We start from the raw sequence: 18,002 nt of genomic DNA on the forward strand, positions 1-18,002 counted from the left end.
AACATCACATGGCAATGGGTCCATTTAATTTACTTTTGTGAAATTCAGAATTTTTTCATACTGTAAAAAGTATCTCCAGCACAGTCAAAAAAATTGCACTGCATATCTTCCTGTTGTCCCTGAACTACTAAAGCAAAGAGAATTTGCTTCCAATACAAACGACAGAAAATGAATCTTCTTGCTACTTCACCTGAAAAAAGAGGTGGAAAAGCCAGTTATCACAACAGAACACAACATTTGCCCGCTATAAATTTATTTATGTTCACAATTCCAATATTAAATTTTAGAATGGAACACTAAGTTTTAGAATAGAACACTATGTAGTAAAAAATGGGGGGAAAGGAAAAGTTTAAGTCTTTCCCTTATACAGAAGGCTTTGACCTTCTACTTTCATCACCAGCAATATAAAGCCAAAGTATTCAAAAGTTGTGAAGTATAGCCAAATGATTTTCTAAAATATATGAGGCATTATAGATTTGTTTAGACACTAAAAGACCGTTGAGCTCACTTAAAGCTGCTGACATTTTATCTCAGAGAACCTAATGGGTAATGTCTGATCAAAGAATGATGCATGCATTTATTAGCAGAATAAAATTAATAAAACCTGCAATGACATATGTTAGACATCACAAGGAGAAAAAGATACCTAGCTATCCTGTAGTACCTGTAACTTATGGACAGGACATCCGACAGTAGAGAATGAACTTGTAGTTTACTTCTCCTGCCATAAATACTAGAAAAGTAGGCAAGATAATTGCACATGATTCTGTGCTTATCCTTGAAATGGCTCTTACCTACTACTACTAAGGACCGGACTATGGTTGATCTAAGAGGTTAACTGCAACATGGACTCAAAACACTTTGACAACTGCTAGGCTTGTTTGATGAATACCAAACTGCTAACACAGTCCAAGGGATCTGCTCTGTAACTTCGCGGATAATGATGCTAGGGGTCTTTCAAGTGCTTATCAAGTTATTTAACTTAAATGACAGAACAACACGACGACTTCTTCAGGTAATGCAGGAAGAAGGAAGCCCGAGTCAAACCAAGCAAGAAGATCCTGCACAGACATCCCTGTCTGGCCCTGCCCACAGCCAAACCCAACTCCCTCAGGCAGGCCCAGCGGAGTGCCCAAGGGCCCCGCGGCGTCCAGGCCTGGCTCTGGCCCGTCCCGGTGGCCGCTGCTCGGGCCCTCACCCCCGAGCCCTGCGGCTCTTCAGCTCACGTCCAGCTGCGCTGTTTTTCTGGAGGCGCGGGGGGAGCCGGCCAGAGGAGCAGCTGCGCGGTGAGAGGCTCGGCTACCTCAGCGAGGCCAGCTAAAACCAGCTCAGCTTTGATTTTTCAAGCCCCGTGCGCGGGCAGCTTGCGCACAGTGGGTTCGGCCAGGCGCGCGGCGACCGGTCATTAACGGCCGCGGCCCCCATCGGGGCAGCCCGCCAGCCCTCTCCGCACGGGCCACCGCCCGCTCCCCGGGCAGCGGCCCTCGGACTCACCATGGCCCCGCGTCACCCCGCTGCAGCGCTGACGGCTGAGGTGTCTCTGCGCCCCGGGCAGTCCCGACCCTCCGACGTGGAGCTTCCGGAGCCACAGCTCTCGCGAGAGCGAGACGACAGCGTAGGCTGCCGGGATATGCAGTCGACAGCGCCTCAGCTGTGCGTCGCGGGGCAGGCTGGGAGTTGCCGCTGCCGCGCGCTCTCGCGCGGTAACACGTCGCGTTACCTCAGGACGTCTGTAACGGCGGTTGCGGTGCGCGTGGCGGCAGCTGCTGTGAGGCCCTCGCTGTCCCCAGCTACAGTCCTTCGTGCCACCTTAGACCTCTCAGCTGGAGGAGGTGGTGGTGGTGGTAGTAGTAGTGGAGAGCCAGCGGGCTCTGCCCAGTTGTGAGTGACCTAGAGAAAACAAGGGCCACCTGATCCCCTTTGCCTGCTCGGGGTGGTCTCTCAGTGTGCATAATGGCGACATGGGTCAGAGGGGCCAGGTCCTCAGTGGTGAGCGTGACAGGGCCCTGAAGCAAGCCCCGTGAAGGAGCCCAGCTTGCCTCTCTCGTTCAATAAGATGTGAGCCCGGTCAGTCCTGCAGACCTTGTAGATGTGAAAGGCTATGTGTGTGACACATTTATCTTCTCAATCCTTTTGTCAGCTAAAGCTACAGATCCTGCAACCCCAAGCAGCATCCAGTAGAAAAGTTATGGGGAATGTGAGATTTTGAGAATCACCAAAGCATGAGGAACCACTCTTGAGAAAATTTTTTGTAGCACTGCTGCCAAATTGAAGTTCCATCTTTAATTAAAAATTGCAACCCCCACATTTCATGGTATAAAGGAGAGGAATAACACAGCAGATATTTATATTCATTGGGACTCAGTTAAAGAAAATACTTTTGATACAATTGTTCACCTGGGGATTAGGAGCCCCATGTGCTCTATCTTACAACACAGTAAAGCGATTACGTTGCCCTGGAGTGTTTACATTCGAAGGACATAAAAAACCAAAAGGGTGACAGAGAGATTACTTCAATTCTTGTTATTTTCACTCCAAGAAAGCAAAGACAGAAAAGACAGATACTTAAAAAAACCCACAAGCCTGATGAAAATAAGTGAGAAGAGAAATGCCTGAAGCAAGAAAAGGTGCACAATGTTGTCGACCCTTATGGGTGAGTTTAGACTTTCAGCTTTCTTTAAGGCTCTTTTCACTTTCAATTCATTATGTTATTGATTGTAGAGTAATGCTTAAAACATTTGAGTGCAGAATTTCAGGATGTAGAATCTGAACCTTCAGGATGTAGAACCTTCACTTCAGGATATGGTTTAGTGGGGTTGGTGGTATTGGGTTGATGGTTGGACTTGATGATCTTAAAGGTCTTTTCCAACCTTAGTGATTCTGTGATTCTGTGAAAAGTAATGATTTGAGTAAAAATTATGACTTTTGAATCTAATTCATGATTTTTAGGTAGCTGAGGTGGACCACTGAAAGAAGAATAGGCTGGAACACTGAAAAAAAGAGATGTAGGGGAAAGATTGCTATATTAGACAATGTAGGTAGTGGGGGGATGAACAGCACACATTGTATATTTTTCCTTGGAAAAACTCAACGAGATCCTGTCCAGAGAGAGATGAGGGTGTTACAGGGGAATCAAAGACAGAAGGGAAGTGAAAGATGAAGGAATAGAGCTTGTTAGTCAAGAAAGTAACAGCAGGGAAAGGAAGAAATTACTTTGCTGTTAGCTTCTCCTGGGAAGTTGTAATAATAGAAAAGCTAAAGTGCAGAAAAGAGGCACAGGGTATAAGCCAAGGCTGACCTTACAGTAGGAGAAAGTCAATGAAATAAAGCAATGAAATTAAGAATAAGAAATATTCCTCACAGCTGCTAGGTGCAAGGGTACCAGTTCTGAGTCAAGAAGACCATGATCCACAAATTACTGGAAATGAAATGGGTATACAGAGGAAATATTATTATGTATTTGTTTTTCTTTCATATTCTTTCCTATATATCCTGTACTAGCCACTGTTTCACCAGGGGTTATATACAAAGTAGCTGGAATCATGGGGAGTCTCTAAAGAGACTTTCAATACAGACATTAAATAAGAACAAAATCTCTACTTCAGATTCTTTTATGTGACCTAACAGCTATTCTTATGCCTATTTGCTGAAGGATATTTTTCAGGTAAAAAAACCTAACACAATGTTTTCTTCCAGAGTAGTAGTGGAACAGAGAAAACTTTGCTTCTGGTGCGCATTGCCCTGTTCTGAAGTTCCTCATTGCCCCTTACCATATCCTTGTCTGCTTGGCTATGCAATAGCACTTGCTGCAGCTTACCTGGAGTAACATACATGCATGCTGGGCATTTCACTCTTCCCTCCTGGGCCTGAAAAAAATCTAGCATTTTCTTTACCTTGGAGGAAGGGCACAAACTTGGGTTTGTCTGCCTCCTGTTACTTTTGTGGCTACTTGATATCTATAAGACCATAGACAGGGAAAGGGGGGAGGACAGAACGATGTAGGGCAAATGATGAGGTGGCTACAGATCAGTAGAGTGCAATCATAGGCCTTGCTTCCTTAAGAAACCAGAATAAAACTGTACAGAATATTTACAAGGCAGTGTCTAGCACCATTCTGCAACTGTCTTGTTAGAAACACAAACAGCATTTCTGTAAAGTGTGGATATGTGTGTGTAATTAAGTATATAATAAAGGAACTGGTAATATGATGTTGCAGGACACATTTCCTTTAGGTGCAAGACTACTTTTAAATCTCTTGAAAGTTCTCAACACAAAGAAGGACCTTTTTTATTACAAAAAAGGTGTTCTAAACAACTGGCCATCTAAGTGCTGGTAGTTGAAGCAATTGCATTCTGACACATTACATTTTGTAAAACTAAAAAAATGGACTGGAGTTCTGTAATAGAGGAATTCTGCCCATTTTTATTGTTGGTGATTTAGTTAGAAACACATATATAATGGGATTGCAACAACTGGTACAACAGTTGTAGGGAGGAAGCAGCTATGGTACTGTTTCAGCCTACTGGTAATTTCTTCTTTACAAGGCTGTTGTTTCTTAGGATAGCCAATCCCTTCGACTTTTCTGAGATTTCAGCTTAGATCCTTTTGGCTATGACATTATTGGCAGGTTTTGAATTTGTATGGCAATAAAGTTTTCTGGAAGCAGGATAGACCATTTTAAGATTAAAAAATAGTAAAATATCGTTCTTTCAAAGAAGAAGGTTAAAGTATTTTGGGATACCAATCACAAGCACCTATAGTTTATCCTCAGTGTACCAAATGAATTTTAAGAGGGAAGGGGAAGGCTAACAATAAAATACCATTCCACTTTCTTTTTCTCTCAGATAAAGACTAGAGGTCTGGAAATAAGAGCCATATCCGTATGGCTCATTCCATATACTTGGAAATGCATGTTCAGGCAAAAATCTAACATGCTCTTAGCTAGATCTATACCTGGTGCAATAAATATAGTGTCTGCTGCTTCTTGTTGCAGTAGGCAGCTCAGTCCTGAGGGTTCAATATTTCTTTGCCTTGATTGTTCTACCCAGGACACCACTCCTGTTATATGAATCTTTTGTTTCTCCAGACTTCAGCCATTGCTTATTTTTTTTATGGGGATATGTGGCATCTCCCAGGATCACTGCATTTCGCTTTGGGGCTCAGTTTGCTAGCATCTCTGAGCTTGACTAAGTTTATTATCTTGAGTTGGTACTATCGATGGTTTACTAATTCCCTGAGTATTCTGTGAGTTATCTTGTTAACGACTGCCTTATTCTCATTAGATCTTTTCTTTTAGAATATACAGAGGCTTTTATATATTTAGGTCAACTCTATAGTATTGTGAAGTGCTTATTTCATATGCAAAATTAATGTGAAGTGCTGTTCATTGCCAGGAGGTAATACTTGCAGTGCAGTGAACTGAAGTAAAACTCACTGCAGCCTTAACTTGGAAGATAGTAAAGATTGATGGAACACAGTGGGTTTAAAGGAAAGCTGTTATTAACATGTAGGTGGCAGGGCTGTGAGATCTGTAAATCTGAATTAAAAGCTCACTTGAAACTATGGTATTTCACCTTGTTGCAGATCAGGGATACAGCAGTGTTGTGGAATGCAGTTTGTGTCTCAGGCTGAAATGCCCAGCCTTTGTCTCTTCTCACTCCCTTGGAAACATAGGAGCCTTGGATACAATCCTGGCTCATATACAGAGATCAGAGTGTTAAACTCACTAGGGTAATGTTTAAAACGATTAAAATGCCAGTAAAGAAATCTGAACTTTTAGCACAACTGTCAAAACTGTAGACTTCATATCAGAGAAAAATAATCCTGCCCTCTCCAAAACCTGTAACAGGCCGGTAGCAGCCTGATGGTGCATAAACTGATAATTTCAAAAAATGGCTATTGCTTCAAATACAATCATATATGTGGTGCATACAGACAAAATAGATACTGCAATATGTAAAGAAGGGATTGGAAGTTTTATATTTGAATTAACCTAAAATAATATAACCTGACCCTTTCATTACAGGCCTGCCTTTTCAAACTTGCAATTCTGCCAAACTTCAGCCATGTGGGTTTAGATTTTTTTTGTATTGGATGTCTTCACCTGAAAAAGGGACCTATGTCAGCTTGTATTTTCAAGTTTCAGTAGAAAGGTTTAGGCATTTTTTAAAAGGTATTAAGGGAGCACAAAATACTAGGTGCCTTAAAATCAGCAACTGGATAATCATCAATATTTTTAGCGGCATCTGATATGGACTTAATATAAGCAGAAAACATAACATAAAGTATTAATTGTGGTAGCACAGTATAAGTTACCCACATGCTAGTAATGAGGAGACAGATGTCCATAAACAGAGATTCTGCCAAAAAAAGGTTATCAGTGAGAGTGAATGAAGTGTTGTACATAATGTCATGACTCCAGTTCTTACCCTCTTGTGCTACAGCTTCTTTGAGTGCATTTGATTCATTAGGTAAGTGCTATCTTTATGTCATTTATGTAGTGACTTAGCAGGAATGATCTTGATTGACCTGCTAGTGCTTCTGATTTATTGACACTTGCTTTTTCGTGTTTTATTTTCTGGAGGCCATAGTCACAATTTAGGTATGATTCCACTTCCATTAAGATCGGTGGCAAAAGGGCAGGCCTTGAAACCGCAGAAGTGGTTTGGAATGCAGCAATGTATATTCTTCCAGGTATTCCAAGTTTAGAGCATATAATTTCCTTTTTTATCAGATTTACAATGCCTTCCACTATAGCTGAATGTTGGTACTAATGTTCTTTTATTGAGTTTTGAGGCTTCAGGTAAACTTATTCCATTTTCTCTGCTCTTCTTTAAACCTATCTGTCAAACTATTTTTAAGATCTGATTCAGCAAGCAGTATAGTCTTCCCTGAATATAGTCTTGAGATAACATAAACTAGAAAACCTGTAAAATTTCTTTTTGTCTGAGCAGTATCAGTCCAATAGCTACTTAAAAATTTCTATAGCGATATTCAGGATTTCAGGACACAAATATTCATTTATTTTCACTTTTAGTGGCTATTATATATTATTACCTTATCACTGCTGACCACAGAGTTGGAGTGTGCTTGGGAAATGATTCAGCATAGGGTTTTCCAAAGCTTGCAAAAATGCTTGTTGAATAGTATTACCAATCATCAGAATGATCTGTTTTCAGCACTCTGGAAAACTGAAAATACTGCATTTGCTTTCTATTAAGGTTAGACAAGATTGACATAGAGTAATTTTTTACCCAGATATAACATGGTAATAAAAGGAAATTTAAGAACAGCACTTAGTCAATGTGAAAGGTGGCCAGGCTTTGATAATTGGCTATAGCTTGTGAATGAAAAATGTTAGTTGTTTTTGCTTGATCAGGCAGGTTTGTGTTTAAACAAATCCAGATGCAGAGATGAGGTTTCAGCCCCTGTGTCACATCTGCATATACAACCTACATAACAATGCAGAATCAAACAGTCAAAGCACATTTATTTAGGTAAAATGAACTGAACAGTACTAATATCTAAATATTCTACACTAGGATCTGTTTCAAAGGTACACTAATGATGACAAAACTACTTTTAAGGGTCCGCATTGATATAGGACAGTATCTTTCAGTTGTGTGTTTTCTTAACAAACGAAGGGAAGGAAATTGAGGTTAAAGAGTAGCTGTCACTCTTGTTACTAAGATTCTACTGCTTAGGCACTCATCCCACATGACCTAATGCTCTATGAGCAGTCTTCTGTTTTGTAGTTCAATAGCAGTTGTTTCACCACAGGCTTAAGTGCAGGTCAGGCTTGTGGTGTGCTAGGCACATAAAACCAAAACCCTGCTACTAAGTTTTGGTTTTGGGTCAGGCTAATTTACCCAGAGTGTCAGAAGAAGAAAACCCAAAATGTGACTGAAATCCAGAACCATTCTCTCAAGATATGCCTGTCAAATGGGAAGTGGCTCTGTCAATAGGTTTGGGGCTTTTTAAAAATTTTGTATTTATTTTTTTAATTTGTTTTCAGTAGTTGTAATATGTAGGGTTTTTTGAGGAAAAGTTAAGACCACTCTATCTTTGTGATTTGAGCTGCATAGTTACACAGTTTCTCAGTTTGCATTGTACTTCCAACAATTAGCAATTGCAGAATTGCATGTCATTTCTGTAGCACTGAATGTATGTCTTTGTATTTGAAGCTTTTTCTTCACAATGACACGTTAACAAGGTATTTATGTAAGAGAGCAGGCAGTGATGAAAGCTTATTAGATTTTATCCTTGCTCCTTTATAATAATCGCACATAAATAATGTATTGCCAGAGGCAAATGTAACAATGCATTTATATATACAAGTCCTATACAAGCTCTGTTTCTTTTGTTTTCCCACTCTGGTAGAATCTGAATCATTAAAGTTTTCAGAGATACAGTCATATATGTAATTCAATAGTAACAGCGTGTGCTATGTACCCTCTTTATGTCGTCTGAAGACTGCAAGTTATCACAACCATTCCTGTTCAATGTTTCAATTTTTAAACTCAGATTGGTAACGATTAATGTTTTTATCTCTGAATGTCTCTATTTCAGTCCTTTGTCAATATATTACATAAGTGGAACCTGACATAAGATTTGCAGCATACAGATTGTCTGGACAAATTCACTCTCTAAGATGAAGTATATAATCTGTTGATGAGTGAGGATCAATATGGAGTCTTAGTTCAAGCTAAAAAAATTTAGGCTTTTAATCCTAGAGGTTTCTGGTTCAACTCCTCCTATGCTGCTGTTCTTGAAAATGCTACCATTCTCTAATACCTATTCAACTTCCCCTCTCCCTCCAATAATAACTATCACCTCTACATGGGTTTATATCCTTTATGAAGAGGCACATTGAATTCTCCTGTCAAAAATGGATATGTACTATTTTCATATGGCTATCCAAATTAAAACTGTTATTTTTAATAATATATAGCTAGTATGTAGTTGGAGTTTAATTCCCTCAAAGTCAAAGCACTCGGAAAGTCGTGATGTGGTTTAGACTACACACATGGTCTTAATAGTTCTGTTCTTAAAAAAATTCAAAGAATGTTATTCAATATACTATGGAGACATAAAATTACAATAATGACTGTATTTTTTGTTTTGAGTCTGTGAAGGGGACAGGGAACACGTATTGAAACCACAAGATGCCCCCCTTAACTCTGTGGGTACCAGATTAGCCACTAGATGACGCCTTGATTCTGTTAATGTCTTGGTTTTTTCCCTGACTGATGTCTGGACCTGAAATCCTGAAGCTGTTTCTTCAGTAAATCCGGCTGGGAAAGAATGCTTTTCACGTATTTTTAAACGATAATTTTGAAGACCTTCTACTGGAGTAAATACAATTATTTCAATTTTCCCTGCTGCTTTTAACTCCAGTTTTGTGAAGGTTTTGTTTTTTAGTTCTTTTGTGGTCGTCAATTTTCTTCTTCTATTATACGGATAATTTATTTGTCTTGGACAAAACCCCTTTTAAAAATAGTTTTGCTTCATACATTTTTCCCCCGTTTTTTTCATGTCCCTCTGCTTCCCAACTGTAATTTAAAAGTAGGAACAGGTCAGGATAGTGTCCTTTACACCACCTAATAACAGACATTTAGCATATGTGAATAAATGGTTTTATAAATGTGTTTCATTTGGTACACATTTTTCTTTACCAGGAAGGCAGGGGGGAATAAAATCTGCTTCTGTAAAGCATTTTAATATTGGCATAACTGTATCTATTTTATGATATGTACTCATACCTTGTAAAAATTATCACTGATCCTAGTACTGACATGTTTATATCCATAAATAATTCCTATGTGGATGAGGCTAGAGAGAGACTGAAATCTTCTGCTTAACCACAGATCAAGACAGGCATTGTAGTTCCTATTCCTCATTTGTTAGTCTCTGCACTGATAAACTTCAGGTCTGTAGTCTGTGATAGAGAAGGAGGTTGCCATAGTATAACAAATTTGCATGGGTCAGGTGCTCCACGGTAAGCTGTGTGCATGTTTCTGCCTGGCAGTTTCTTGCCGTTAATCTAAGGAAAATCACAACAGCCTTCCTTTCAATAAAAGATGGGGGATTTCCTCATCTTTGGTTAAGCAGTACTTCAGTGTAGACATTTGCAGGTGGACAGTTGTACGTGAGCAGTTCCTGGCATCAAGCTGACCAACAGGAACTATTTCCTTTGTAATAATTTTTTTGTGTGTCAAAGGGCTACACTAGGCCATCGTTAGCCAAAAGCTTACTGTAACAGATCTTGTATGATAGGACATTGCTATGTTCTTATGCATACTTGGCTGTTTTGCTGACAAAATCCAGCCTCATTAGATGGGTTTGTAACTGGAAGAGATGCTATCCAGTGTTTGAAACTTTTAAATTATTTAAAAATAGACTTAAACAAAAATGCTATCTGATTTTTTATGTGAACTATTTAATGACAACTGATGAATATGGTTATGTTAAATGTAATAGAAATTAATGATGGAGTTTGAGGGGATTGATGGGACTCTGAAGGCTGGCTCTGACTGCAAATAGAAGCTGGGGGCTTATATAAAATAACACTGGGAGCCGGTGTTATTTTGTCAGCAGTATCTTTGGTGACTGTATATTGTCTGAGAGAATTCTGTTGTTTGGGAAAGTAGATTTGGTTTGGACAAGACAAAAACTGGGCTTTACTAGCTTGCATCAGATTTGTATTTATAATTTTAGTGACAAAAAGAGGTTTCTGGCAATAAGCTTTTGCAGTCTAGACCAGACTTTTGAGGAAATTTTTCTATGCTGAAGATGATAGTATAGAAAAAACCTCAAATACTTACTGTATTACTAATGTTATTAAAAATATCATTATATAAATTCTATTAAAATATCACTAAATTAAAACATTTGTCTTCAGAGAAGATGCTGCAAATTCTTCTGTGGCTTCAAGTAACTTCATAAGGGGCCATGGAGCGTATTAGTATTAAGTATTTAAGAAAACTTACCTATATCACGCATTAGATAGGACAGGCATGCTGTGCTTTGCACATCATTTCACCGTAGTGATGTGGTTGCAACCTTACACATTAAGAAGAGCTACATAAACAAAGATTTTTTTTTTTTTTTCCCTCTTTAATTAATACTGCCAGACAATAAGACCTGGCATTGAACTAGGTATAGAAGTTCTCAGATTGAATTGTCCCCTCCCTAAAGATTTTATCTGGCATCTTTTTTTATACATAATCATTATAATGCAGGGGAAAAAAAGGGTGATCAAAGCACCAGGCTACCTTTATGCTCTTCAGTCAGTGGAGATTAATTACTGCTGATGCAGCTGACAGGAAAGGATAGGAGTAGTGATGGTTTTCATTACCAAAACCTAATGGAGTGTTCAGGAAAGAAGGATAACTTGTAATCTTTTAACAATCTGAGACCAATTGACTGAATTTTTTCCATGTTTTGTTCTTTACTCCAAGTGGAATCCAGAAAACAACTAAAACATGCAGCCCAAATGCTCCAGCATTGATCTAATATTTGAGAAAGTGATTTGGACTGTAAACTGCTTAAGGTGAAGCTGACCATTCTGTGTGACTCTGAATAAATATGTGACTGCAGGATTAGATCTGGAGTGTATGTATTTAGAAGTCTTGATTGTTACTATTATTGGTAACCTAGGCGAAGGACTACATACTTTTTGAATATTTTGCAGGCTGGGATTTTTATATAAGTTGTTGCACTGTTGTTATATCCAATAGAGTGATACTGATTAATTCTATGAAAGAATTTTAATCTGTGTTTACTTCCATTATGAAGCGAATTTGTAGTGAGAGGAGGATTATTTGGGCCTTTTTTCAACCCTATTCCAAGGTTCTACTTTTCTTTGGAAGATTCCTAATCTGTTCTAGGTCTCATTTTATTTAAATTACTTGCACTGGGACAGCTACAGTGTTCTGTCATACACTTTTTAAATAAGAATACATATCTGAGAAGTTATTATAGTGTTTTCACACAGCCTTGCTTATAGTTTGTTTATATTGAGATCTACAGTGAGCCAAACAGATTTTTGTTCTTTATTTATGACTTCGGGAAGGATTGACTTTCTCCTCTGAAACAAAAGACAGACATAAACTGTATCAACAGAATATAGAGATTTATCCTTGTGGAAAAACAGTTATGAAAAAGTTATGAAAACCTGTAAACCCAAGTCTGAGCTCAAGGGCCAGACTCTTCATTGCCTTGCACTTCTTGCTGTGTCAATGGAACATTACAGAGGTTTAAAATACTATACTAAAATATGTTCTGTAATTCCTTTGAGTTAACTTGTTCCATGGAAAGAATTCAGACAGCTGTATGAGATAATTTCCTGATAAATATTACCCTCTTATAGTACTGCATTGCCCCTATAGAATCTCATAGTCCAGGTACAATCAAGCTAAGCGAGGCGAGTCAGGTAGGAAGAGGTGTAACCAAAACAGTCTGATATCCCTATTGCTGTGAACAGATGTTGTATCTGGAAGTCCAAATCAGGGCAAAGGCTGGAGCTGTCTAGACTTCCACTGGGGACCACACTGGATCCTGCAGCCTGATGGCCAACAGTTAATTTATTCCTGCCATTGTGTTTTAGTCAGAGTCAACATTCATTTTGCTCTGCTGCAGAATGACTATGCAATCAGCATGGCAGTAGAAAGTCTGGTTCTGCTTCTCATTTTAAATGGCACAAGTTCACTAAAACAGAAATAGTTCGATTATGATCATACAAAGCCCTTCTCTGGAAAACAGTTATTTTCCTTTAGTGACTTTTGATGTGCTAACATTTTAACTAAGTGTTCGTGTTTTCTGTGTATTCAGTTTATGCCATCAAGGAAAGCAATTTGCTGTAATGGTACTCAAGGCACCTATTAGTAGCAAACAGCAATCTGTGTTTTTAGAGAACCAAGGCTGTTATTTCACAAAGGGAGTCATTCAACTCTGCCTTAATCCTCTAACCAGTAAAACTCATCTTCCAGGTGTTATTCCTTATTACTTTACTGATAGTGGCTTCTCTAGAATGTTTAGAAAATGAGAGTCTAATTTAAATTAAGTTGTTGGTGATTTATTTTTAAAAATACAATGTGATATATATATCTATATGAATAAATGTAAATTATGAAATTTTTTTGGAGATAACAAAAAAAATTGCCATGTCACATGCTTTTATTTTTAGTTGCATGTTTTGAACATCTAAGTAAAAAGAAAAATATTTAACTTAAAAACCTTGTTCCTAAACATTCAGAAAGTTTACTGCATTCTTTTGTTGTTGAATTGCTGAAGCAGATATCAATATCAGTGAATAGTAATAAACATTTTTCTGACACCGATACTTTGAATGCATTAAATTCTGCAGCTTCAGAGTCTATAGACTGTGTTATCAGTAGATGCGTATGTCTTGACTCAGGATCTGATCTGGCTGAAGGGAATAAATGACTCCACAGAAGTGCTCTGACTTGAGTAGAACTACTTGCAAATCAGCTCCAATCTATAGTTAGAGGCCCTTATAATTATCTCAAAAGTTGACATTTAATGACAAAAGTGTAAAGAAAAGATAAAACTATATATTTTGAGAATATACTGTTGGCTCACTTGTCATGCCAACTGAATTTTACTAAGACTTTACTCGCTTTTTTGACAAAGGCTCAATAGCCTTTCTCTCATCATGCTAGAATATGCGATCATGGAGTGTGGTATTTTTCAATCAATGAATCAATGTGTTGAAAAGACATACTAAACTATTCAACAGGGTTTTAGGACTACTGCATTGGATGGCATGTTAGAAGAGCATTTGGCTTTAGGACATCTCCAGGAAAAACATATACTTATTCTTTAGTTATTAAAGTTCTTTTTCCCTATACACATGTAGGAAGAGATGAGCAAATGTCAAAAAAACAAGTGATCAGATACTAGAGGTAGATAGCCAGAAAGAGACAAATCAGAGAATTAAGTGGCAAAAATATTAAATATTATAAGGTAGTCAATAAAACAAGTACTACTGTGAGTGGCAGAACTACTGAAGCTTGGTTTCCTATGGATTTTGTCTCATGGTTGAATTCATTGGCCTCAAGATATGAACTCCAGCCAAAGGTTTTCTATGGTTACAGGCATTTATCGTGTTTTTATTCCAAGTGATTTTTCTGGGGCTTCATAAACATGAGTTCACCCTGTAGCCACTATTTTACTGAAGGCATTCTATCTGGCCATTAATTTTCATATAAAATTGTGGGACTGTTATATCTTAGAGTGTCTTTATCCTTTGTCCAATTTGGTTGGCCAGTCTACACTGGGCAGCTGATTCAAAAGCTGTGGGATATGGGCAAACAAATATTCTGGACATCTATGCCGTATTTTCTTAACAAATGAGGCTACCTCTCCCCCCTGAATGTAAACACATGTGTATGTAAAGGTGCATATTGTATAAATCCAAACATGAATGAAATAGAGGTGAGAGAAAAAAACAATTAAGAATCTATACGAACATGCTCTGCTTCGGGTGCAGTGACAAAAGGCAGCAAAGGGCAGTACCTGTTAAAAGCAGTTCAAAGGAATGCCCTTTGCAGCTTTCACAGTGAGATATCCTATTTAACTTTCATACTGTGGTTTAATTCTGACGTCATAACTAAATTTACAGGAAAAGCTTTTGTGAAGGGTATCGCAGATTTTCAGTAAGCCTTTTTGTGACAGACCATTACCTAAACTAAAAACAGCAGGAATCTGACGTATAGCAACATGAAAATAGGTAAAGAGAATTTCCAATGGTTCTTAAGGCTTGTTTCTGGGTCTTGCTAAACATGAGTTTATGCTATAGCCTTTCTCTTGCTGCAGGTACTCTATTTAGCCTTTTTTTTTTTCCCCATAAAAACAGTAATATAGTACCTTTACGATCTTCCTGACAGTCTTTTTGTCAACTATTACTACAGGTACAATGAAAGATTCAGCTTGATTTGCTCATGGAAGAAAGTGGATACTATGGGTGGACCATAGAGACTCCACAAGGTCATCTGCCAGGCTCTTCCAGTCCTTCATTGTCTTTTGAGTGCAGAGGCATTGCCTAATGTCCACCTGAAGTTTCCATGCTGCAATTTAAGTCTGTTACTTTTTGTCCTGTCTTTCTTTTCCTGTCTTTGGGTATGGATTATAGCGTGCCCTCATTCCTTTAGCAGCAGCCTTTCATGTTTGTGTCCTTATGCCAAGTGGAGCCTCTATTTGCTGTCACATAAGGCAAAAATCCTAATCTTTCCAGGGATTCCTCCACCTCTAAGAACTCTGGAATATGTACTGTCATCTATTGCATTCCCTCTTCTATGTAATGATGACTGAAGCACTGAAGTGTGGGATATAATTAAAGCAAGTGTGATATTTAGAGAAAAACGGACAAAATTCTTGTTTTTGTTTGCAGCTATTGAAAAGCTTGTCTTGTTAATTTTTTTAAAAATCTCATTTTCACAAAGTGATTTCTTCTAATCTTCACCATCTGCATTACAAGTGTAGTCAGCAAGCTGAAATTAAAATATTTGCAACCTCTGCCCTTCAAATAGATGACAAACTTGAAAAGAATGTGTTCTAGTTAGAAAAAAACTACTGAAGAGTTCCTTTCTATTAATCTCTCCCCACTAAGGCAAAATATATACCCTTACTTAAAAAGAATATAAATAAATGTAATTAAACAACTTTTTCTGGTGAAATTTTATTTGTCTTCATCAGATCTTGGAGTGAGTGCTGATTTAAAAACCTCAGACTTTTTGCCAGATGGCAGTGCAATAGACATATTTCACAAGCCTCAAATCAGCAGAACATGCAGTATATTCCTGGAAAATTTGAAAGCCATTCTGTGCACATAGTACCTAGGTGACCTCTTCAGAGCTCAATAGAAAGATAGCATCTTAGGAACTAGCCACAGAACATTATTGGTAGGAGCATTTACAACATTATTCTACAGCATTTTCCTGCAGTGTGGCTTTCTTCTTTTAACCTTTGATAAGAAAATGCTAGTTGACTTTTAGGGAGAAAAATTGGCTCAGTGCATAGGGTTTTTAGAATTTCCACCATAAACATTTCTTACACCTTTGTCATTGTCATTTGAAAAGTCCAGTGACAGGTAATGGTACTGACTCTGTGCCCAGTACTGTACTCACTAGGAAGTGTTTTTGTTATAGTACAGGCTGTTCTGTTTTCTGGATCAGAAAGTTGCTGGTAAATTCCCTTCCTGTTAGCTGTATTTGAGTGATATTTTCTTTGAGGAAAAGAATCAATGCAAATGGTAATCCTTCAAAACAGCTGAGACAGCACTGCAAGCCAGAAGGCTGAAAAAATGTGAATCAACATTCTCTGATTTACCAGCGAGGTCCGTTCCTTCAGTGCAAGTATTTAATCTGCTGACAAGGAGATAAGGGACTTTGTACAGCTTAGAGACCAACCTAGTATCACAAATATGATACAAACAAGTGTACCTTTGGAAGTAATTGTAATGCACCATAATTAATATCTCCTCTATCTCCGGTCCTGTGCATACAGTTGTAAAAAATGCTGCAAGTTCTTACATATCAGTATGTGCAGGAAGAAAATGTTGTTCTGGAGTGTAAAAACCTTGCAGATTTTCTCACTCCCTGTTAAAAAGTCTGGAATTTTCATTCCGCAAATTGGCAAAAAAATAGGGTCAGATCCAGTTTTGTCCTAATCAAAGTCTACTCAAGTGCCCAACTGCCCACTTCATTTATTTCCCAACTGTATCCATTAGACAAAACTAGTAAGCATAATAAGAAATCAATTGAAAAATGCTTGCTTTCCATCTTCAAACTCATAATTTGTGAATTAATGATAGTTCTTTGTAATATATGAAAGATTTTCCTTTGTTTTATGATTTGGTGTTAAGTTATGAAACCCTGCATTGTGCAGGCTTGCTCCTGGCAAGAACCAGCTATGAAAAATGTCACTGATTATAACATGCACATTTTGTGTCCTAGTGATAACTTTGTTCTGATAACATTTTGAAAGCTTAATGAACTGTGGTACTTCTTAGCCTAGTAACTAGCAGAGACTTAGAAATAGGAATTAATAGTGTTTCTACTGGAAAGTCCAGGTCAGGGCTGAATAACTAAAAATAAGGAGTTTACCAACTCCAAGTGCAGTTTCTTCTATGCAAACTAATGTTAGAGCATTGCTCAGTTGAAGTATACAGGAAGTTTCATACTGGGTCAACTTTTATCAGGAGAAACAAAGTCCAGTTCATAAAAATGTCCCTACATATGCACTTATATACCCATGGCCATGTAAGTATTAGTGACATATTAATCAGATTTGGCTTTTTGCAGATGTAACCTAGTTTTCAGCTGGGAGACTGTCTCACTCCTTCCCTACCCTGAGCTATTGACAGTGAGTAGGCTAAGCAGCAGGTGGGGATGGGAAGAAAGCATATGTTCCTCCATTTCTGCAAAGTTTTTTTCCACATCTTTTCTTTAATTCTCTACCACTGATCTGTCTAGTGAATTTCCACTCCTCCCATACTAAACAGAAGATGGAGGCCTGTGGACAAGAGGGAATGAAATGGTGATAAAGTTTATGTGAAAATTTATAGACCTGCAAGGCAAGGTTGTAGGAAAGACAGTATATTTTATTAGAATAATTCATATAGTTGGGAAAAAACAGATGAGCTTTTGGGCATACAAGCCCTTCTTCAGTTCTGTGGAATGTTTGCACACATTTTGTTGAACAATTTCCGTTTCCATCTACTGAAGTAGTGCTTACCATCCATGGTTAACTTAAACTTGCCTTTAGCAAAGAACATGAATTCTTTTGAAAAACCCTAAATAAAACTGAGAAGAGTTGTATGGAAATTACTTTTCTTTTTAAAGTCTCTATAAGGTAGGTACAAGGTGAAGATCACAGCATGCTGGGTACTCTGTATGCACAGGGTACATGCACTCTGTGTGTACACTGTAGTTTTCCTCTTATAGTCGTAAGTATGTCATAGTTTTCACGTTACTCTTAAA

Source organism: Phaethon aethereus (genome assembly GCF_964289735.1).
Source record: "Phaethon aethereus genome assembly, chromosome: 9".
In the NCBI taxonomy this organism is placed as follows: domain Eukaryota; kingdom Metazoa; phylum Chordata; class Aves; order Phaethontiformes; family Phaethontidae; genus Phaethon; species Phaethon aethereus.